The 23,377-nt window shown below is 41.3% G+C and overlaps 1 protein-coding gene across 1 annotated transcript in view; it reads left to right on the forward strand.

Moving 5' to 3' along the window:
• Positions 1 to 23,377, forward strand: part of sbf2 (SET binding factor 2) — a 669,356-nt gene that overhangs the window by 99,910 nt on the left and 546,069 nt on the right. The gene's annotated exons all lie outside the window — the stretch shown is intronic.

The raw sequence follows: 23,377 nt of genomic DNA on the forward strand, positions 1-23,377 counted from the left end.
GAGATCAGTTGTTGGACTTGTTTGTCCGAAGTAACAAAATTTCCACTGACAAGTAAAAAACGGACACAAGGGTAGTAATAAAAAAAAAATTTGCTTGTTTGTAAGCATACTCTGTATGTAGCCTTCCTGATGACTTGGAATGGGCCATATCATTTGTTAGTTAAGTAACCTGAACTTTTTCATTGGCATATGAGAATGGAACCTGACACATACTTCCAGTGATTAAATATTTTTGGACAAAAATATTTGTTAAAACTTGCATTAGGTAAAAGCATTAAAAACTTAAGAATAAATCAGTAATTCATTTTATCAAGCGCAATTAATGGGAAGTCCAAATGTAGCTTGAGTGAAGCGTATTAAATTTGATTTTCGCAGTCTGATTTTAAATTGCCACTTGATTGACATTTTAATGGCACTATTTTCTGTTGGTGTGTTTTCAGTTCTAGTAGAGGAGCACTCATCTTGGTATTGGTTCATATTTTGCCTGATAGTTGACAGATGTGGAGAAATCCAAAGTCCTTGCCTACAGGGGTACATAGTGACAAAGAGGATGAAAGTGGAAATGGTATCTAAACACCTACTAGCTGAATAGTAAATGTAGAATAGTAGCTACTTTTGAGTGTTATAGAACTAGAATTTCATTCTAACTCCCAGAGAGCAGTGGAAGCTGGGTCATTGAATTTATTCAAGGCAGAGTCAGACAGATTTTTGATAGATGAGGGGGTCTAGGGTTATGGGGTGTGGTGCTGGGGAGGCAGACAGGAAAATGAAGTTGAGACCACAACCAGATCAGCGATGATCTTATTGAATGGTGGAACAGGCTTGAAAATCTGAATGACCTCCCACTCCTATGTGACTATGTTCCTATGTCTTAACTGTAAAGCTGGATTCTACTAATTTAACTCCTATCTTGGTATTCTTTAAATGTAATAGATTTTTTTTTAAGCTGGGGATGGGTTTTTTTTACCACTGAGAGTCCCCCATGTGAGGCTCCACGTTTATTTTGCTCAGAGAATGTCAATACTTTATTTAATGGTATGTCTTTGAAATTAATTGGTTATAAGAAACTAGGATATCTACTACTACATCACTCGTGGACTTGGGAGGGAACTAACAACAAAGAAGAACTGAAACCAGCAGGAGATCTGAGAAGGGTATGAGCCACCTGGGAGTACAGGTGGTAAGGGAACAGAGGCTAATATTGCAGTGTTGTACATTTTTCTGGAATTAGTCCTCTGAATGTGACTGGACCTTGTTGACTGTTTGGCCAATAGACACCCTGTGGTTAGTATGGACTTGTTGCAAAACAGAAGAAAATCTGTAGCCATATAGTCTATAATCCTACAACTCTACATTTAAATCTTTAGATACAAAACCTATTTCAGAATGACTATATTTTGTGTATATTTACACGATCTGCTTTAAATATAGCTGCTACTCAATGTTTGATGGGGCATTTTCAGATGTCTGAAAAAGTGCTCAAATAAGAATGAAACTTGATACCACAAAGTGCATTCCTCAGCAAAATGTTTCATTTCATTATAATAGGAAAGTTCTGAAATTATATGTGAAGTTCTTTGAGGTTTTGAGTGATTTTATAAATGAAAATTTTTTATTTTGTATCTTTATTTACTATTTACTGTGTGATCTTGGATGCATTTAGTAGAAATAAGTTGTATTTTTATTATACCTTTCACAACTAGGACATCCAGAAGTGCTTTAGAACCATAGAAAAGTTACAGCACAGAATGAGGCCATTCAGCCCATCGTGTCTGTGCCAGCTGGAAAATAAAAGAAAAATAAAAACTAGCTGTCCATTCTATTCCTACTTTCCAGCACCTGGTCCGTAGCCTTACAAGTTACAGCACTTCATGTGCTGACCCAGGTACCTTTTAAAAGAGTTCAGGGTTTCTGCCTCCATCACCAAACCAAGCAACAAATTCCAGACACCTACCACCCTCTGGGTGAATAAATCTTTCCTCATGTCTCCTCTAATTCCCCTACCAAGCACCTTAAATCTATGCCCCCTGATAATTGACACCTCCGCTAGGGGAAACGGGACTTTCTTGACTATTCTATTTTGGGCCCTAATAATCTTGTACATTTCAATTAAGTCACCCCTCACCCTCCTCTGTTCTAAGGAAAACAACCCTAGCCTATCCAATCTTTCCTCATAGTTGAAATTTCCAAGCCCTGGAAACATTTTTGTAAATCTCCTCTGCGCTTTCCAGAGCAATTATGTCTTTCCTGTAATGTGGCAACCAGCCTGTACACAAAATTCCAGCTGCGGTCTAACCAGCATTTCATACAGTTCCAGCAATACATCCCTGCTTTTGTATTCAATACCTCGTCCAATAAAGGAAATCATTTCATTTGTTTTCTTCACTATCTTATCAATGTACTTTATAGCTATTGAAGTACCTTTCAATTGTCACCACTTCCCAATGCTATCTTCTTGTTGAACAATCCCTCATTGCACTGTTTTATACCTAATATACTTGAATGCTTTACTGTTGTGCTTTATATTTCCAATTTGATGAACTCGCACTGATCAGTGTCATTAGAAGCAATTTAGTGATGTGTAAAAATCTTAGTTAAGCATTTGCATATTAAATCCAATAGAATCACATAATTCAGTCAGAAATTTGATTTTCATCCTTGATGATAGAACATAGGGACATAACAAATAGCATCAGGAGTTGGTCATAAAGCCCCTCAAGCCTGCTTCATTATTCATTCAGGTCATGGCTGACCTTCGATCTCACCTCCACTTTCCCACCCAATGCTGTATCTCTTGATTCCCTTAAAGTTCAAAAATGTAACAATTTTGGCTTTGAATGTATTCAATGATTAATCATCCACAGCCCTCGGAGATAGAAAATTACAAATTTTCACAACTGTTTGAGTGAAGAAATTTCTTCATGTTTGGGTCCCCCAATGATCGAACTTTATCCTTAGAATACGCTCCTTCCTTCTGGACTCTGAGCAGGGGAATCAGGCTCTTAGCATGTACCCTTTTAAGGTGTCTCAGAATCTTAGCTGTTTCAATGAATTTATTCCTCATTGACACTCCAGTGTGTACAGGCCCTAATCCTCAATCTCTTCTGCGACAACCCTTGCATCCCAAGAATCAATCTAGTGAACCTTTGTTGCACCAACTCTTAAGGCCGAGTACATCCTTCTTTAGGTATGGAAACTAAAACTTTACACGGTACTCCAGGTGGGGTCTCGCTGAATCCCTGCGCAGTTTCAAAATTACATCCTTATTCTTGTACTCCAATCCCCTTGCAATAAAGGCCAACATACTGTTTACCTTCCTAATTGCTTTATGCACCTGCATGTTAGCTTTGTGTTTTATGTTCAATAACACCCAAATCACTTAATAGTTTCTCACCATTTAAAAAATATTCAATTTTTCTATTCTTACCAAAGTGAATAAACTCAAATTTTCCACTCCATCTGTCACCTCTTGCCCACTCAATCAACTGACCTAGGTCCCTTTGCAGACTCTTTGTATCCTTCTTACAGTTTACTTGCCCATCTAACATTGTAGCATCCGCAAAATTGAATACATTACATTCGGTCACTTCCTCTACGTCAGCAATATAGTTTGTAAATAGCTGAAGCGCCAGCACTGATCTGTGTTGCACCCCATTATGATCAGCCTGCTAACCCGAAAGTGACTTGCTAAATTCCTAGTCTCTGTTTTCTCTCCGTTAACCAATCCTCTATCCATGCTAATATATTACCCCAACACCATGAGTACTTTATCTTGAGTAGCAATCTTTTGTGTGGCACTTTATTGAAAGCCTTTCGAATATCCAAGTATACTATATCCTCTGGCTCCCCTTTATCTGTCCAGCTAGTTACATCTTCAAAAAAAGCACGATTTCCCTTTCATAGAGCCATGTTGACTCTGCCTAATCATATTGTGATTTCCTAAGTGATCTGTTAGCACTTCCTGAATAATGAATTCCAGCATGCTCATGATGACTAGTATCAGGCGCGCTGGCTTGCAGTTCCCTGTTTTCGCTCCCCCTTCTTTCTTGAATAGCAGTGTTACATTTGCTACCTTTCAATCCACTGGGACTGACCCTGATTAAAGGGAATTTTGGAAAATCACAATGAGGGCATCTACTATTGCTGTAGCCATCTCTTTTAAAACTTGGGATGCAGTTTGTCAGGTCCAGGTGATTTGTTAGCGTTTAGTCTCATTAATTTCTCCAGGACTTTTCTTTTACTAATATTAATTACTTTTAAGTTCCTCACTGTTATGAGATCTTTGATTCCCTACTGTTCTTTGTGTCTTCTACTGTGAGGGCAGATGCAAAGATAGATACAAATTATTTGTCTAACGTTTCTGCCATTTCCTTATTCTCTATATAGTTTCTCCTGCCCCAGCCTCATAGGAACCCATGCTTACTTTTGCTCCTCGTTCTTCCCTTTTACCTACTTGCAGAAGTCCTTACAAGCTGTTTTTATATTACTTGTGCTATGATCTCAGAAGAGACAAGTTTTAAAAGTAAAAGAAATCTGAAATCTCAGTTATTTACTAAAAGAGTCAAGCTGTAAGATTCTAGTTTAAAACAGAAAAATTTTTACTATAAAAGAGTCAACAAAGTAAACAGTAAATACTACCTTAATCTTCCATACTCTAAAACCCGAAGTCAACGTTGGTTAAACATGAATTAACAGGCAAATTGCGGTGCAATATATACTGTAAACTACTCATTAAATGCTGGAAACAATTGAGACAGATCTTACGAATTGGCTCAGCAGAGTAGCCAGCGTATAGGTCATCAAACTCAGTCAAAAACTCCTTTAAAGACTCTGTCTTCCTTGCAAAGAAGTTCAGCTCTTCATCTTCTAGCATGTAGTCTGATCCCCAACTGTGCACAACCAACTTGAGTTCCATGGGCACAGTCTTCATCATAAATAGCAAAAACTGCAGGATCTCCTCAACTTGGTCTAGATGGTGTAGATCCACCAATGTTATCTTCAAGTAACAGAAACAATCACAACAACTATCTCTTTCCTTATTCTCATCTTCTGGCTCTAGCCTCTGTCTTCAGCCTGCCTGTACTACACCACTGGACTCAACACCTATTACTGAGATCTGAGGGCCCTCTGTGCCCTTTTATATGATTTTAACCAGGTTCAATCTTAATTTCCTTAGCAACTACAGGATCAGCTTCCTTCCTCGGGCTCCCCTTTGAGTTAGGGCCTGTCTCAAAAAGTACAAGCTTTAACCCACAGATTCTGTCACATGTACTATTTACTCTCTTTTTTTCCTCCCTCTTAATCAAATTTTTGGTCATCCTTTGCTGGTTTCTAAAACTCTCCCTAATCCCAGGGTTGCTCTGCTTCATGGCAATATTATATTTCTTAATAGAGCAGCTACTATCTATGGTTCCAAAGACTTCCAAACAAGAAAATGTGTAAATAGCTATGCCATGCATATACTTCTGTGTATTATGTATGTTTGCATTGTTTCTACCAGTGAAACATGAAACTATTTTTGTAGAAATATTCCCCAAGTAAAGTTGAAAAAGCGTGCAAATAATGGAAGACATTTACCTTTATTTCTATATTCAGTTGCTTTTTCCAGAAGTTCTTGCAATGTCAATTCATTCCGTTTGCTTGCTAAATGTGTTTGTATTTGCTATAATTTACAGCCTTTCCATTAAACTGCATTAATAGCATCATTTGCCTTTCAGGGTTGAAGACTGCAATGTGTGTGTCACCAAATGGAGTCTTGAGTAACCAGTTGATAAATTATAATGGCATGGAATATTTATGTGATAATACACACATCTTTAAAGTTGCTCAATGATTTCTTCAATTTGTAACTAGTTCTGAACTAGTCATTAATATTTCTGCTGTTGCTGCGTATGACAGAGTAAGCAGTCATCTTGGGTGTATTCCATTTTCTTCTGATTAACGATGATGGAGCAATAGCCTGAAGCCTAATGATTTAGTCAAAAAGCATTTTGGAAGAGTTTTATAATTATTTGCAAACTTTGTTGATGTGGACATTTGGAGTATGAACAAAATACCCAAGAGTGTTGCAAGCAATATTGTATGTCGTCTTTATTTTTAGAATTTCATCAGAGGCCAGATGCAAAGCTCATTGTGACCATAGCTAAAGAATGCAAATATAAGATTTTTAAACTTGTCAAGTTTAATATATCATATGAGTCCAGAGTTAATTTTTCAAACATTAAATACTTGGTTAATATTCCCTAACACATTGGGGAAAGGAATGTGGAAGAACTGTTGTATATTTCTTTCCTTACTTCCAGATAACTGCATTATTTTATATCCCAATTGAGAGACAGGGTAAATGCTTTATTAGAAACATTAGAATGAAAGTAGACCATTCACCTTCTTGAACCTGTCCTGCCATTATCTTAGATTACGGCTGACCTGTAGCTCAATTCAATTTACTCAGCATTTCTTGATAATCTTGGATACTCTTACTTAACAGGAATCTGTCGATTTCATCCTTGATGATAATTTCGATTGATTCTGCCTTTTGAGGGAATGAGTTTGAGTTACACTACCCTATGTGGAGGAAAATGCTCCCTAATTTCAATTATTTGGGCAACATGAAAGTTGCTCATATAATTCTTTTTCTTTTTCTCTAGTTTGGTATGACTTTTTAAAATTGCTACTGTGAAATTTCAAAAATCCCCTGCCCTTGACCATAAATGACGTTGATCTATATTATGGTTGCCATTTTGATAATTGTAGGAGAACGTTTCTGCTTCATTGGTGGAAGTGGCATGACAGGAATACAATAAATTGAGCGTTTGCTAACTTTTTGATTTCCTGAAGTTAGCCCTAATTAGCTGTACGTGATGAATGGCCACCCCAAATTGGCCCTGGTTCCTAGGGTTTTGTTTTATGTTAGGAAAAAAGAATTGTACAAATATAAAAATCAAAAGCTGACACTGCAGTGTAGTATTGAGAGAGTGCTACACTGTTGGAAGTGCCATCTTTTGGATGAGATGTTAAACCAAAGCCCATCCTGTCCCCTCAGGTGGATGTGAAAGATCCTAGTGCACTATTTTGAAGACGATCAGGGGAGTTATCCCCATGTCCTGGCCAATATTTATCCTTTCATCAGCATCACACAAACAGATTATCTGTTCATTATCACATTGTTGCTTGTGGCAGCCTGGTATGCAGAAATTGGCTGCTGTGTTTTCTATATTACAAGAGTGACTATACTTTAGATGTACTTCATTGGTATTGGGATGTCCAGTGATTATGAAAGGTGCTGTATAAATCCAAGTTTTTTTTTCCATAAATCTAATCATAACAGCTGTCAATTAAATTTAAGTGGTCACATTGTGGTGACTGTTTTCAGCATTACCAAAAGAGAGGCCACAAATATCTTAAATTTATTTTTTCAAACTGAACAAGTGTGTAACTGAATTCTCTTTGGAGGTCTTACTGCAAGAGGTGGGTGTAAAGATTTTGCGCTTAACACTCCAGGGTAAAATAGAGACCTATAGTGCAGTAGGAATCCTGCTACGGCAGATGGTAGAATTTGAATTCAATAAAAATCTGGAATTAAAAGTCTAATGATGACCATGAAACCACTGTTGATTGTTGTAAAAACCCACCTGGTTCACTAATGCCCTTTAGGGAAGGAAATCTGCTGTCCTTACCTGGTCTGGCCTACATGTGACTCCAGACCCACAGCAATGTGGTTGAGTATTAAAGATCCTCTGAAATGGCCTGACAAGCCACTCAGTTGTATCAAATCACTACCAAGTCTCAAAAAAGGAATGAAATCAGACTGACCACCTGGCATTGACCTAGGCATCGGAAATGACTACGGCAAACACAGCCCCATGGACCCTGCAAAGTCCTCCTTACTATCAGTTGGGAGCTCGTGCCAAAATTGGGAGAGCTGTCTCACAGACTAGTCAAGCAACAGCCTGACATAGTCATCCTCATGCAATCATATCTTACAGATAATGCCCCAGGCACCACCATCACCATCCCTGGGTTTGCCCTGTCCTACCGACAGGACAGACCCCCAGCAGAGGTGGTGGCACAATGGTATACAGTTAGGAGGGAATTGCCCTGGGAGCCCTCAACATCGACTCCGGACCCCATGAAGTCTCATGGCATCAGGTCAAACATGAGCAAGGAAATCTCCTACTGATTCCCATGTACGGCCCTGTCTCAGCTGATAATCAGTGCTCCTCCATGTTGAACACCACTTGGAGAAAGCACTGAGGGTGGCAAGGGCGCAGAATGTACTCTGGGTGGGGGACTATAATGTCCGTCACCAAGAGTGGTTCGGTAGCACCACTGCTGGCCGAGTCCTAAAGGACATAGCTGCTAGACTGGGTCTGCGGCAGATGGCAAGGAAACCAACAAGGGGAAAAACATACTTGACGACCTCCTCACCAACCTGCCTGCCTCATGCATGACAGTATTGGTGGGAGTGACCACCGCACAGTTGTTGTGGAGACGAAGTCCCGCCTTCACGTTGAGGATACCCTCCATAGTGTTGTGTGGCACTACCACTGTGCTAAATGGGATAGATTTCAAACAGATCTAGCAACTCGAGACTGGGCATCCATGAAGCGCTGTGGGCCATCAGCAACAGCAGAATTGTACTCGAACACCACCTGTAACCTCATGGCCTGGCATATCCTCCACTCTACCATTACCATCAAACCAGGGGATCAACCTTGGTTCAATGAAGAGTGCAGGAGGGAATGCCAGGAGCAGCATCAGGCATACCTAAAAATAAGACGTCAAGCTGATGAAGCTGCAGCACAGGACTACTTGCGTGCCAAACAGCATAAGCAGCAAGTGATAGAGCTAAGCTATCCCACAACCAACGGATCAGATCTAAGGTCTGCAGTCCTGCCACATCCGATTGTGAATAGTAGTGGACAATTAAACAACTCAATGGAGGAGGAGGCTCCACAAATATGCCCTTCCTCAATGATGGGGGAACCCAGGACATCAGTGTAAAAGATAAGGCTGAAGCATTTGCTACAATATTCAGCCAGAAGTGCCGAGTGGATGATCCACTATGCAATACAGTTCACTTCTAAAATGTTTTTAGTTTTTTGCCTCAAAATGATGTATATACATTCAATTTTAAAATAAATTAATCAACTAGATTATGAAAAAGCAATGATATCCATTCTACCAAATGATAAGTTCTTGTACTTTCTTAACCAAGTATGCAAGTTAAGCGCTTACAGATAAAATCTAAGTAGCGCTCCATTAAAATGGCTCCAAGATGCTCTAAAATGGCCTATGAACAGCTGCCAACGACGTCACCAATAAAACATTTAAACTTACCGCACAAAAAATATTCCTTTAGTGAGCAAAATATTTACAAGGTTTTACATCTTTCATACTATCCAAATATATAGAGAATGTTTGAACTTATACACCATGAAATTATTTATCAAATCGAACCATGTAGCACAGGAGGAGGCCATTTGCCCCATTGTGCCAGTGCTGGCTCTTTGAAAAATGCCATTCCTCACAGCCCTCTAAACTTCTCAGTTTCAAGTATGCATCCAACTTTCTTTTGAAAGTTACAACTGCACCTGCTTCCATTACTCTTTCAGGCAGTACATTCCAGGTCATAGCACCTTGCCGTTTAAAAGAAATTTTCATCATCTCCACATTTTTTTTTTGTCAAAGTTCTTTAATCTGTGTCCTCCGACTGCCAGCCCTCTTTCCAGTGGAAATCGTTTCTCATTATGTACTCTATCAAAACCCCACATAATTCTGAATATTCCTATTAAATAGGAACTGAATAGGTACTTTGCGTCAGTCTTCACGGTGGAAGACACGAGTAACACCCCCAAAGTTCAAGAGAGTCGGGGGGCAGAGGTGAGTATGGTGGCCATTACCAAGGAGAAGGTGCTAGGAAAACTGAAAGGTCTGAAGGTGGATAAATCATCTGGACCAGATGGATTACACCCCAGAGTTCTGTAGGAAATAGCTAAAGAGATAGGGGAGGCGTTAGTGGTGATCTTAGATTTTAGGGTCCATTATTAAGGATGAGATTTCAGAATACTTGGAAGTTCATGGTAAAATATGGCAAAGTCAGCATGGTTTCATCAAGGGGAGGTCATGCCTGACAAATCTGTTAGAATCCTTTGAGGAGGTAACGAGTAGGTTAGACAAAGGAGAGCCAATAGATGTTATCTACTTGGACTTCCAGAAGGCCTTTGACAAGGTGCCGCACAGGCGGCTGCTCAGTAAGATAAGAGCCCATGGTGTTAGAGGCAAGGTACTAGCATGGATAGAAGATTGGCTGTCTGGCAGGAGGCAGAAAGTGGGGAAAAGGGGGTCCTTCTCAGGATGGCGGCCGGTGACTAGTGGAGTTCCGCAGGGGTCAGTGTAGGGACCACAACTTTTCACTTTATACATTAATGATCTAGATGAAGGAACTGAGGGCATCCTGGCTAAGTTTGTAGATGATCCAAAGATAGGTGGAGGGACAGGTAGTATTGAGGAGGCGGAGAGGCTGCAGAAGGATTTGGACAGGTTAGGAGAATGGGCAAAGAAGTGGCAGATGAAATACAACGTGGGGAAGTGTGAGGTCATGCACTTTGGTAGGAAGAATAGAGGCATAGACTATTTTCTAAATGGGGAGAGAATTCATAAATCTGGAGTGCAAAGGGACTTGGGAGTCCTAGTCCAGGATTCTCTTAAGGTTAACTTGCAGGTTGAGTCGGTAGTTAGGAAGGCAAATGCAATGTTGGCATTTATTTCGAGAGGACTAGAATATAAAAGCAGGGATGTGCTGCTGAGGCTTTATAAGGCTCTGGTCAGACCACATTTAGAATATTGTGAGCAATTTTGGGCCCTGTATCTCAGGAAGGATGTGCTGGCCCTGGAGAGGGTCCAGAGGAGGTTCACGAGAATGATCCCAGGAATGAAAGGCTTACCATATGAGGAACGTTTGAGGACTCTGGGTCTATACTCGATGGAGTTTAGAAAGATGAGGAGGTATCTGATTGAAACTTACAGAATACTGAAAGGCCTGGATAGAGTGGACGTGGGGAAGATGTTTCCATTAGTAGGAGAGACTAGGACCTGAGGGCACAGCCTCAGGGAAGACCTTTTAGAACAGAGATGAGGAGAAACTTCTTTAGCCAGAGAGTGGTGAGTCTATGGAATTCATTGCCACAGAAGGCTGTGGAGGCCAGGTCATTGAGTGTATTTAAGACGGAGATAGATAGGTTCTTGATTGGTAAGGGGATCAAAGGTTACGGGGAGAAGGCGGGAGAATGGGGTTGAGAAACTTATCAGACATGATTGAATGTCGGAGCAGACTCGATGGGCCGAATGGCCTAAATGGCCTAATTTCTGCTCCTATGTCTTATGGTCTTATGGAGTCAATGAGAATCAGTGGGAAAACTCTCCACTGGTTGGTGTCATGCCAGCACAAAGGAAGATGGTTGTGGTTGTTTGAGGCCAGTCATCTCAGCTCCAGGACATCACTGCAGGGGTTCCTCAGGATCATGTCCTCAGCCCAACCATCCTCAGTTGCTTCATCAATGACCTTCCTTCCACCGCAAGGTCAGAAGTTGGGATATTTGCTGATGATTGCACAATGTTCAGCACCATTCATGACTCCCCAAATACTGAAGCGGTCCATGTCCAAATGCAGCAAGACCTGGATGATTTCCAGACTTAGGCTGACAAGTGGCAAGTAACATTCACGCCACACAAGCGCCAGGCAATGAGCATTTCCAACAAGAGAAAATCTAACCATCACCCCATGACATTCAGTGGCATTACCACTGAGGCCCCCACTATCAACATCCTGGGGGTTACCATTAACCATACACTGAACTGGACTAGCCACATGAACACTGGCTACAAGAGCAGAGGCTAGGAATCCTGCATCAAGTAACTCACTTGCTGACTCCCCAAAACCTGTCCACCATCTGCAAGGCACAAGTAAGGAGTGTAATGGAATACTTCCCACTTGCCTTGGTTAGTGCAGCTCCCACAACACTTAAGAAGCTTGACACCATCCAGGACAAAACAGCCTGCTTGATTGGCACCACATCCACAAACATTCACTCCCTCCACCACTGTCGCACAGTAGCAACAGTGTGTATCACCTACAAGATGCACTGCAGTAATTCACCAAGGCTCCTGTGACAGTACCTCCCAAACCCATGGCCTCTACCATCTAGAAGAATAAGCAAGGGCAGCAGGTAGATGGGAATACCACCACATTGAAGTTTCCCTCCAAGTCACTCACCACCGTGACTTGTAAATATATCGCCATCCTTCACTGTCACTGGGTCAAAATCCTGGAATTCCCTTCCTAACAGCACTGTGGGTGCACCTATACCACATGGACTGGAGCAGTTCAAGAAGGCAGCTCACCACCACCTTCTCAAGGGCAACTAGGGATGGGCAATAAATGCCGGCCCAGCCAGCAAAGCCCACGTCCTGTGAATTAGTAAAAAAAAGCCAGGCTCGACATCATGTACACAATCTACACGACTAAGAAACAGATATGGAAGAAGATGACGCAACTTAAGGAACTCAAGACCCAATTTAACAGAGACTCACTTTTTAGCAGCTCACATCTGTTACGAACCCCTTAGAGACCAACAACCTGAAAAGAAAGGAATCCCCAAACAACTCCTAAAGGAATCAGTGGACAAGATTTCACTTTTTAAAACTTTTACTGTAATAGTCAAACCCAAAATCACAACACAAAATTAAGCATGCATTGAGCAACAAATGGTATTTTACTCAAAGATAAATTTCACTTTCTATGGGTGATGCCCCAAAGATATGTCTCGCGTAATTACAAGTATTCAGATCACTTCTTGCACAATATGGCACCACGTACAATCTTTCAGTCTTTCCAATTCTGCCCCTGGAACGTAGGATTTCTCACTTTTGCCACTCCATGGATTTGGCCCTCGAATTCCTTTCACTGGCAGTTGTATTCTAACACAGTGCATGTCTATGAACTTTCTCACTGAATAACAACACCCGGTTAACGGTCTCGTCTTCTGATACAAGCATTCAGCTGTTTAGCATGCCTGAGCTATTCACACCGCTTATAGGTTTCTGTCTGTTTAGCTCGCTAATAAGTGCTTCCCCAAGAACTTCTGGTGTTCAATTTTCCTTCTTGCTGTCAAACCATAAAACTGATCTTTTGTAGATAACTTTGCTTGCTTCTCCTCTCTCAAATTCTGTGGGTATTGTTGCTGAGCACAAGGTGTAACCTGAATGCACAGTTAGTTTCTGTTTATCCTTTTTTTAAAGCTATCATCCCCATAGAAACCTCAGCCAGGGTCTAACTTCTTACCTTATACCCAGGAATTCCAATTATCCCTCTTTCCTGAAACCTGTCTCGTTTCACTTTGTATTTAAAGGAATATCTAACAAATATAAACTTGCAAAGTACAGAATTTAATACAACATTTAAACCATATTTATTTTGGTAGCCCATGTAAGCATGCCACAAAATGGCCCTTGTGAACATTTTCTGCATTTATTCCAGTAAATGGCAAGTTTTCTCAACTTTGCAGCTCTTTACTCCTACACGCTCACACCTTCAAGTTATAATTTAAATTTGTCATAGCTGTACCTTCAATGGTCCTAATACATAAAATCTTTGTAACACATCTTACCTGCTTAATTTGTGGCCATTATTATAAGTTTTAATAGGATACAAAACTTGTCCTCTGCTAATTTGGTGAGATGGCGCACATGGGATCAATCCCAAAGTGGAGGCGTACTCAGAAATTAAATGCCTGCTGTGGGAGGGGCACCCTGGACACTCTTGCATACCTTCATTGAGGGGGTAGGTCACAGGCTTCGCCCAGAATCAGAATTAGTACCTTCCAGCTTCCAGTATCACCTTCCAGCTCTTGCCTGGTTCCCTCCTTTTTGCTCAACCTCACGAAGATATGTGTGCAACCCAATGCAGATTTGTATTTTGCAACTTGAACTCAATTAGAATGCTGCCTCCAAGGCCCACCTTCAAATATGTTACCTTTCTATCGCTAGTTCCAGTCCCATGGCACTGCACTTAGTATAGCTGAGCATATTATCATTATTTTCTTCTTCAGTTCTCTGCCTGAAGGCAGGCCTGGCCCACAGCGTCGCAATCTCCACCATGGGTAGGGTAAGGAGCCAAGTCCTGAATCCATCCCAGCTGGTACAGGGATCAAACCCCATGCTGTTGGCACCAATCTGATTCATACCTGCCATCCAGTCGACTGTGTCAACTGGCTCCTGAGGTGCCTGAATTGCTGTGGTAGTGCACATTTTTTTACATGCATTTTGCAGTCTGGAGCTATAAATCATGGTGGTAGAGGCTCCAATTTTCTTTCCATCACATGGCTGACTAGGAATATCTCCTGCTCTTACTGCCTGCCTTTGGCATTTGTGGGAAGGGTTTGCAGATTGATACTCAACCTGTTTGGTTGCATTGTGAGTGCACCTTCCTTGGCCATCAAATCCTGGAGTGGGACTTGAACTCTGAGCTTCTGGCTCAGAGGCAGGGATGCTACCCACTATGTCACATGACCAGCTCACAAGTCTCTAATGTTTTGTGTTATTGGTTTTGTGTCTGTTTTTCATTAGGATAAATGTTCGTTTTCACTGCTTGGGTAAGTAAGCTGATGAAGTGGATTGCCTTCCTATTATAGAATGTGATTGGATGAAATAAGTTATGTGGATTCTATAATGCAGGCAGTCTGCTCCACCAGCTTACCATCCCACTGGTATAGAAATAAAATTACCACTGTCTTTTTTTTTTCTGTCTCATTCCCCTTAAGTCTCTTTATCTTCTGTGCGATTTATCCTCCATGACCCTTCCCCCTTGCTACCCTTTCTGCCTCTTGCACTGTTTTTTTCCATCCTCTCATCAATTACCCCTCTCACCCATTCAAAGGATGCCCAAAATTCAAGTTTGCCCCGGTATCATTAATATTATATGGTATTATAACTTGGGTGGGGGTGGGGCGGTGTCCATAATTACTAATCCATTTGAAAAAGGGTCCTTCAACCACAAAAGTTTGAGAATCACTGTACGAGCCTCATCCTTTTTTAAAAAAAAGTTTTCTTCCATTCTTCTGACCAAAGTGGATATTTTCACATTTCCCCACATTATACTCCCATCTTCCAACCTCTTGACCACTCAGGTAACCAGTCTATATCACTTTGTGCTCTCCTCACAGCTTGCTTCCCCATCTCGTTTTGTATCGTCAGCACACTTGGATACATTACATTTGGTCCCCTCATCTAATTCATTGATGTAGATTGTAAATAGCTGAGGCCCAAGCACTGATCCTTGCAGCGTCCCACTAGTTACAACTGCCAACGTGACAATGATCCCATTTTTTTTTCCTACTCCCTCTTTGCCTCTTCACCATTCCTCAATCCAAGTTAATATATTATCTCAATCCCACGAGGCCCAATCTTTTGTAACAAGCTCTTGTGTGGCACTTCATCAGATGCTTTTTGAAAATTCAAGTTTACACCCACTTTTTCCCCCTCGTCAACCCCGCTAGCTAGCTGAACTCTTTAAAGTGCAAATGGATTTATCAAAAACAATTTCTCTTTCATAAAACTATGTTGACTCAGTATGATCATATTATGATTTTTCCAAGTGGCATGTTATCATGTCCTTAATAGATTCTAACAATTTCCTAGGCTTATTGGCTAATGGTTCCCTTTTTTCTCTCCGTCCTTTCAATAATGGGGTTATATTTCCTACCATTATGTCCATGGGGACTGTTCTAGAATCGAGGGAATTTTGGATCCTTATGTTAGCCTGTTGGAAGCAGAAAATTCAGATTGAGTAATGAGCTGCCATATTATTATTTAGCCCTTGATGCATGTTTGGTGTAGTGTCCTGGCAGTAGATGAAGTACCTCTACAACTGGCTGTTTGCTAACCTGGAATCTGTGGAGGTAACTGCACTTGGGCATTGCCAAACAGGCGTGCATTGCCAGCAATTATGTTTTATATGCAAACATGAGGCATAACAGTGAATGCAGCCCCAACTCTGGGGCTGACAAATCTCCATGGCATGGTGTCAGTCATCACTTCAATCATGAAAGATGATAACATTGTTGTAACTTTATTGGACCAGTGATCCAGAGATCTGGATTAATGCTCTGGAGGCAAGATTTCAATTCCAGCCACAGCAGCTAGAGAATTTAATTCAGTTAATTAAATCAGGAATAAAATGTTAGCCTCATTAATAATGACCATGAAACTACCAGATTGTGGTAAAAATCCATTTGATTCTAGAGGAGGAAATCTGTCAGCCTTATCTAGCCTGGTCTACATGCAAGTCCAGATCCACAGCAATGTGGTTGACTCTGAACTGCCTTCTGAAATGGCCGAGCAAGCCAGCAGTTCTATTAAACTGCTTCAAAAAAGTCAAATAAGAATAAAACTGGCTGGGCCACCCAGCATCAACCTAGGCGCTAGAAACGACAATGGCACACCTAACATAGTCGACCCTATAAAATCCTCTTCACTAATATCTGGGAATTTGTGCCAAAATCGGGAGTGCTGTCCCACAGCAAAGTCAAGGTACAGTCTGACATAGCCATATTCACTGAATCAAGCCAATGTTCCCCAGTCTACTCCATCACCATCCCTGGGTATACCTTGTCCTACCAACAGGGCTGATCCACCAAAGGTGGGTCACAGTGGTACACACGCAGCAGGGATTGGTCCTGGGCGTCCTGAATATTGACTCAAGACCCATGAAGTCTTATGGTATCAGGTCAAACATGGGCAAAGAAACCACCTGCTGATTACCATCTACCACACTCCTTCAGCTGATGAATCAGTGCTCTTCCATGTTGAATACCACTTAGAAGAAGTACTAAGGGTGTCAGTTGGGAATGTTCACTGATGATTGCACAGTATTCAGCATAATTCGAGACTCCTCAGATACCAAAGCAATCCATGCCCATATGCTGCAATACCTGAACAACATTCAGGCTTGGGCTGGTAAGTGGCAAGTAACATTTGCACCACACAAGTGCCAGGCAATGATCATCTCCAACAAGAGAGAATCCAACCATTTCCCCATGACATTTAATGGCATTACCATTGCTGAATCCTCACTATCAACCTGGGGGTTGCTATTGACCAGAAACTGAACTGGATCAGCCATATAAATACTGGCTACAACAATAGATCAGAAGCTGGCAATTCTGCAGAAAGTAACTCACCTAACTCCCCAAAGCCTGTCAACCATCTACAAGGCACAAGTCAGGAGTTTGATGGAATACTCTCCCCTTGTCTGGATGTGTGCAGCTCCAGCAACACTTAAGAAGCTCCACACCATCCAGGACAAAGCAGTCTGCTTGATTGGCACCCCATCCACCACCTTCAACATCCATGCCCTCCAGCACTGGTGCACAGTGGTAGCAATATGTACAATCTATAAAATGCACTGCAGCAACTCACCAGGCTCCTTCGACAACACCGTCCAAACTTGTAACCTGTACCACCTAGAAGGACAAGGGTAGCAGATGTATAGGAACACCACCACCTACAAGTTCCCCTCCAAGCCACACACCATCCTGACTTTGAAATATATCGCCGTTCCTTCACTGTCGCTGGGCCAACATCCTGGAACTCCCTCCCTAGCAGCACTGAGAGTGGATCTACACCACATGGACTGCAGTGGATCAAGAAGGTGGCTCACCGCCACCTACTCTAGGGCAGTTAGGGATGTGCAAAAAATACTGGCAAAGCCAGCGTTGCCCACATCCCATGAAAGAATAAAAAATACATAAGCATTCATTCCCTGCAACACCAGCGCATAGTGGCAGCAATGTGTTCCATCTACACCATGCACTACAGCACCTCACTCACTAAGGCTCCTTCAACAGCACCCTCCAAACCTGTGACTCCTACCGCCTGGAACGACGAGGGCAGCAGGCACATGAGGACACCACCACTGGCAAGTTCCAGTTGATTCTGACTTGGAAGTATATCACCATTCCTTACCTGTGTCTCCCTAATACCACTGTGGTTGTACCTACACCACATGAACTGCAGTGATTCAAGAAGACAGCTCATCATCACCACCTCAAGAGAATTGAGGGATGAGAATCATTGCTGGTCTTATCAGTAAACTCGCAACCCAAGAAAGAAGTAAAAAAGAAATTGTTTGGGGGAAGTTTCAGAACTAGCTCAGTCATGAATTTTAACTGTATTTGCTCTTTGTTGCATGATATAAGTGCAGATCAATTAATTTGTTCTTTTACAGGACTCTAGCTGGCACATGCATCTATTGTCAGTTTTTGCGCTCCTTTGGAATTTGTATATGCATATTATATGCGTATGCATCTTAGTGAAGACTTGTAAACAGCAATTGCATTTGACTTTCTGCTGAATCAGTAGGCAATATTTAACTAATTAGGTTTCATATAAGCATTGCTGTTATGACAGAGAAGCTTAAAAAAATGAGCAGAAAATTGCAATGCTTTCATTGGCTTGCCCCAAAATGCTGCCAAACTAGGAATGAAGAAAAGTTAAGAAGCCTCGATCCAGTTAAAGAGTTCCATTGCATAGGAAACTCAGGATTTGTAAAGGGAGTGAGCACACAAATCGAACTAAGCAGTCAGCAAGTTGCGTTTTGGTGCTACCTGCCATATTAACTGGAAAAAGCGGCTCTGATAAATTGCAATCTGATGGTGGGAGGAAATAAAACTTGTGTAAAAATATTACGGTAACATCTGACAGAATTTTATGATCCCCTGCCAGCGGGTTTGTAGGAAATGGGGTCGTAAAATTCCCCAGTGGCCATCCCACTTGCCGCTGATCTGTTTACAATTTTAGAGGGGTGGTTGAGGCATAGGGCAGCCTGCCAACCCTTGCCCCAATTGAGGTCCTTAAGTGGTCAATTATTGGTTGCTTCCCGCAAGGGCAACTTGCCCTCTTTCCAGATTCGATTCTCCTCGCAACCCCCATCCCCACCAATCCCCCTGTCTGGCTCCCCCCATGTGCTCCCTTCTTCCAGACCTTGACATCACGATTTTCTCCCCACCACCTGTCCCTGCTGCAAGGTCCCTGTCTGGACCTGTGAGCTTTGCATTTCGACTGGTGCGACAGCTTGAAGTGGCCACTGCTCCTGGTGGCAATGTTGGGACTATAGAGCTGCCAGCGGATTAGATTGGCCAGCAGCTCTCTGAGTCGAGACTTCCTCCTAAGTGAGGGGAGGCAATCTTGACTCCGGTCAATTAATGCAGGCTGCGGGGTTGCCAAGATTGGCGGGGATGCATTCCTCATTGACTCTTCAGGTGGCAGTGTGGGAATTCCCACCCTCTTTAAGAAAAAATAAAAATCCTGCCCCAGATTTCACAGTATGTGGAATTTATTTTCTTTAATGACTTTGGCAAACAGTTTAGCTGCAAAAGGTAATTTAAAAAAAAAAAATTTGTGCCATGACACTCTGGAGTATAGGCTCCATTTTTCAATAGCTTCAAATTAAAAGACAATCAGGTTTAAGCAATAACCTTGAAAAGCATTCCATGGCTCACATCAACATACAGATTGTCAACTACTTAATTGTGATGTTAATAATACTTCGGCATTGTGAAACTTTACGAGAATTGTAGCATTCTATTTTATTTCTGAGGACATGGTTTGAAATATTTAGTGTTTCTGGTTGTCTTCCCATAGTCTTACACTTGGCAAATGTTGTTTGTGGGTTTTCTCTTTTGCAGCATGTTGAATGGATTCTTTCCACCAACCCTCTTCTCTCCTCTAAAAACATGAGATGTAAACAAGTTTAGTTTCAGTAATGAGACGCAGTATTCACAAACATTTATTAAATTTTTCTGTCTAGTTGCAGGAATCTGGAATTTATAGCTTGTAAATGACTTAAGGTTTTTAAGTAACAACTGTTTTTCTGTTTTAGTTTGGGAGTTTCTTTGGATCTATCTTGGTGTGTAATTGCTACTTGGTTGAAATTAAGTCTCTGTGGCCCATGAGAGAGTTTTGCATATTCCATTTTTACACACACAATTCCTTGGCAGTTACATTGTTAAGGTTTTAGGCAGGAGATTCTGCGTCCTGAAAACACTTAAATCAACTCTGGGTAAAGTTATAAAAAATCTGAGTAAATCCATAAAATAATCCACGAGGCATAAAACCTAAGCAGAATGAGATAGCTTATTCTGATAGATCTCCCATTGTTCCTGCAGGAATTGGGCCCTGAACTGATGCTGGAATTCTTTTGTCAGTTTTATGTTCCTGCAAAACTGATTTTTTCAGTGATTTATAAAAAATGCAGGCATTGATTGACTTAAGTTTTTCTCTTGTTACTCTGCTAACCTCTTACCCTAGTCTTTGTTGTGCTTGTGTCTTTCCAAATATTATCAAATATATTATGATCACAGTGGCATAAATGTTTCCCATACTTTTTACTTTTCTGCTCTCATTCGTTCACCATTCCTAGATCCAGTTGTAAATCCTCCCTTTTTGATTTCTTTCTCACCTGGGTTAGAAAGGAGTCCTGTGCACATTTTAGGAACTGCACTCCCTTATCGCCTTTACTTACCTCTTCTGGCCATTTAAGTTTGGGGTAGTTGAAATCCCCCATTATTATTTTATGTTCTTTAATCATTTCCCTCATTTGCATATTTCTTCCTCCCATCCCCTTTCCACTATGAGATGGTTTATTGACCACTCCTATTAGCATGATTGATCCTTTATTCTTTTGTATTTCCATTCAAATGGACTCTGATTCTGCCTTAGTGAACTCATGGTCTTGAAAAGGGTGATGAAAAGATTTATTAGAATGGAAGCAGGGATGAGGGACTTGAGTTATGTGAAAACTGGAGAAGAGATTGTTCAAGTTAGAGCAGAGAAAGTTCGGTGGAGATTTAGACCATAAGACATAGGAGCAGAAATTAGGCCATTCGGCCCATCGAGTCTGCTCCGACATTCAATCATGTCTGATAAGTTTCTCAACCCCTTTCTCCCGCCTTCTCCCCGTAACTTTTGATCCTCTTACCAATCAAGAACCTATCTATCTCGGTCTTAAATACACTCAATGACCTGGCCTCCACAGCCTTCTGTGGCAATGAATTCCATAGATTCACCACTCTCTGGCTAAAGAAGTTTCTCGTCATCTCTGTTCTAAAAGGTCTTCCCTTTACTCTGAGGCTGTGCCCTCGGGTCCTAGTCTCTCCTACTAATGGAAACATCTTCCCCAAGTCCACTCTATCCAGGCCTTTCAGTATTCTGTAAGTTTCAATCAGATACCTCCTCATCCTTCTAAACTCCATCGAGTATAGACCCAGAGTCCTCAAACGTTCCTCATATGTTAAGCCTTTCTTTCCTGGGATCATTCTCATGAACCTCCTCTGGACCCTCTCCAGGGCCAGCACATCCTTCCTGAGATACAGGGCCCAAAATTGCTCACAATATTCTAAATATGGTCTGACCAGAGCCTTATAAAGCCTCAGCAGCACATCCCTGCTTTTATATTTTAGTCTTCTTGAAATAAATGCCAACAGTGCATTTGCCTTCCTAACTACCAACTCAACCTGCAAGTTAACCTTAAGAGAATCCTGGACTAGGACTCCCAAGTCCCTTTGCACTCCAGATTTCTGAATTCTCTCCCCATTTAGAAAATAGTCTATGCCTCTATTCTTCCTACCAAAGTGCATGACCTCACACTTCCCCACGTTGTATTCCATCTGCCACTTCTTTGCCCATTCTCCTAACCTGTCCAAATCCTTCTGCAGCCTCTCCGCCTCCTCAATACTACCTGTCCCTCCACCTATCTTTGTGCTTAACTTGCATATTTGGTTAAGAAAGTACAAGAACTTTTCATTTGGTAGAATGGATATCATTGCCTTTTCATAATCCAGTTGATTAATTTATTTTAAAATTGAATGTATATACATCATTTTGAGGCAAAAAACTAAAAACATTTTAGAAGTGAACTGTATTGCATATGATTCAAACTAAAAACTGAGCAGTAAACTTGTTCAATATTTTACATGAACCCCTAAAAATGTTGAAAATTTATTCCACTAAAAAAGCACCCTAGTCATTTGCGGGTTAATAAAGCCCATTAGCTAGAAACTATTGTTGGTATTTCCTGTGTCTATAAGGGCACAGTAATGTTTATTCATTAATTATTGTAAAATGTTGCCATTCAAACCTTCTGCCTTAATTGAGTATTTCAAGACATACACTACAATGACTTGTCATGTTCTACTTTTTAATGTAAACTTCTAAAGCATTATTATCTCGCTTCCACGTACATTGCCTTTAGCACATGCCACAGTGTCCTGATAGCAATGTTTGAACACTGTTTATTGCTTCCAGATCATTAACTGTGCCTCTGTGACACACGACTGCGTTCCTGCTGTTCAATTACATTAGACAATAACAAACCAGAATGATTGCTATTTATTTCCATGCTAAAAGCACTTAAATAAATCAGATGGAAATAAATTGGAGTTATGGTGTTTAGTTTTTTTGTTAATGACTAATCAGTGCAACATTTTATGTGCTATAAAGAGTTTCATACAGTGCTATAATCATGTAATTTTCAACTTGTAAAGTAATTCCATGGACAACACGTGGTTTATTGAACTATGAGAAAGCATTTTGCCCTTGCTATTGTGGGGAGGAGAGACTCACTTTATTGTTTTGTTGACTGAATTCCTGCTAAATTATATCTGGACATGTTGGCTCCAAAGTCCCTTGGGTCACAAACCATATGGTTAAGCTGGGATCATGCTTGACAGCGTCCTCCAGCAATTTGTGACTGCAAGAATCTTCAGGGAAAATGGGTGGGCACTTCATTTGCATGGATCATTTGTGTGCAATGATCATTTTGGCTGTATCTGTGGTGCTCCCCTGCTGCTGACTGCTGGAAACTTGGATGCTCACCCCTCCCTTGCCCAAACTGTCCCTCAGCCTGCCAATTGTCCTATTGCTCTCTGAGAGATGCTCCTAGGCAATATCAAGGTAGCCACATATTGATCTAGGATGGATGTAGCCCAGGAGGGTTTGGAGGAAGGGTCACTTTGGTTGCTTGCCTCTCTGTCACAGCCTTGGTCTGTACATGTGTAGCCCTGGAAAGGGAATGCATGGTGTGCACTGGTACACTTCTGTGACTGGTAGCACAGCAAGTACTTGTATGTTTTGTGGACACCAGGAAAACTTATTATTTAGTTGAAAAGTTTCTTTTTGTTTTATTCAAAGCTTTTTTTTTGATATTTGTTCATGGGGCATGGGCATCGCTGGCTAGGCCAGCATTTACTGCCCATTCCAGTTACCCTTGAGAAGGTGGTGGTGAGCTGCTTTCTCAAACTGCTGCAGCCCATGTGGTGTTGGC

Source organism: Cetorhinus maximus, chromosome 9 (assembly GCF_964194155.1).
Source record: "Cetorhinus maximus chromosome 9, sCetMax3.hap1.1, whole genome shotgun sequence".
Classification (NCBI taxonomy): domain Eukaryota; kingdom Metazoa; phylum Chordata; class Chondrichthyes; order Lamniformes; family Cetorhinidae; genus Cetorhinus; species Cetorhinus maximus.